The sequence below is a fragment of the Daktulosphaira vitifoliae genome, unplaced genomic scaffold, assembly GCF_025091365.1.
Source record: "Daktulosphaira vitifoliae isolate Bord-2020 unplaced genomic scaffold, ASM2509136v1 Scaffold_2, whole genome shotgun sequence".
NCBI lineage: Eukaryota > Metazoa > Arthropoda > Insecta > Hemiptera > Phylloxeridae > Daktulosphaira > Daktulosphaira vitifoliae.
The window spans coordinates 37,962,573-37,964,079 of record NW_026099573.1 but is presented as its reverse complement, the minus strand read 5'-3'; the positions used below and the strand labels follow the sequence as shown (position 1 = coordinate 37,964,079).

The 1,507-nt window shown below is 22.6% G+C and overlaps 1 protein-coding gene across 1 annotated transcript in view; it reads right to left on the bottom strand.

The window, feature by feature from the left end:
* LOC126898657 (uncharacterized) overlaps window positions 1-1,433 on the bottom strand; it is a 7,963-nt gene extending 6,530 nt beyond the window's left edge. The window contains exons 1-2 of the mRNA XM_050672919.1: window positions 1,358-1,433; window positions 1,240-1,299 (exon numbers count right to left, since the gene is read on the bottom strand). The gene's annotated coding sequence lies outside the window, so the exon portion shown is untranslated. The remainder of the gene's footprint in view (window positions 1-1,239; window positions 1,300-1,357) is intronic.
* Window positions 1,434-1,507: the final 74 nt, after the last annotated feature.

Genomic DNA, 1,507 nt, shown 5'->3' with positions numbered 1-1,507 from the left:
TGACCAACAACGTGGGAAAATGACCCTAATAGAAAATTGAAAGTAGAATTATTTTTTATTTTTTGCAATTCTTATATTATGTATACTCATTCTTACAATGTTATTGATAAGACAGAATAAAATATAAAATTATTACATAGGAAATGTAGACAAATCATTTTGACATTTTATACAACGTTAATATAGTGTTTTACACTTGACAATAGGATTGACACTTTGTATTTAATAATAATAATAGAGTAAAAAATAATGACTATTAATAAATTAATTTTTTCTCGGTAAAGAGTGATTTTTAAATGACAAATAATTTATTTATAACTGAAACGTGTGTAATATAATATAATTAAACATTATGTATTTGTTAAAGATAATTCTAAGTTATTTATTTAATTATATTTATTGAAAAGAATAATGTCATTTTAACCAAATGAATATGATGTATCAATAAAAGTGTTGATTATGTTAAACAATAAGATTAAATAAATGAAAATTAATAAAATTCAAAAAACAAAATATAAAATAATGTTATTATAAAATAAAAAATATGTTAAAATGTAATTAAATTTAATATTGACATGTGCCACCCAATGTCCCTCTCTTAAACATGTATATCATCCTACAACAAAATAAAATTACTATTTTAGTTAAAACACTTAAATATAATTCTATTATAAATTATAACTTTTATTTTATATATTCAAACAATTATTGTATTCTTTGAAAAAAATGGTACAATATTAGTTTCACTTGGGTGTTTTAAGTTAATTAAGTTAATTTTTAAAATACATTGCTCTTGAATTTTTATTTTGTCTATGAGATAAATAAAAAATTTTCCAAACATTTTGAGGTTCTATCTTGATTTTTACTGTGCTGGTAAAAGATTAAAGTATCCGCATTTTAATAAAATGGGATTTTTTTTTCAAAATAGTCTTGGGATCTGACAAAAAAATCACGAAAATATCCAACACAAATTACATATCCTAAACCACTTCCACTTTCTTCCTATCCTACTCTCGCTGTTCTTTTTATTACAATTTATTTGTGTCTCTCAAGTTTTTAAACTTCATTTGATTCGTCGAAAGATCACATATATATCAAATATATATTCCAAAATTGATTACTAATTACATAAATGATTTTATTTAAATAATTATTTAAAATGTACTATTTGGAATATTTCTTTTTGAGTACCATCCAAGTCTGTAAATTCAAATAGTAACTTAGATTTATGGTACTTACGTTTTGGATTTTTACAGTCCCGGGCTATATGGCTCACTATTCCACACCGGTAGCATTTCGCTGTAATAAGAGACATATATTAATCATAAAACTTAATGATATATTTGGTTATACTTACATTTTGGGGGGTTTACAATTCCGAAATTCGCTGATTGTGTATGAGTATGAATATGAATAATATTTTGTAAACAGATGTAACGATTAGTGAAAGACTATTTCTTATTTTTTTAAATTTAAATTTCACTCCCCATACAATTTAGAAATTAAA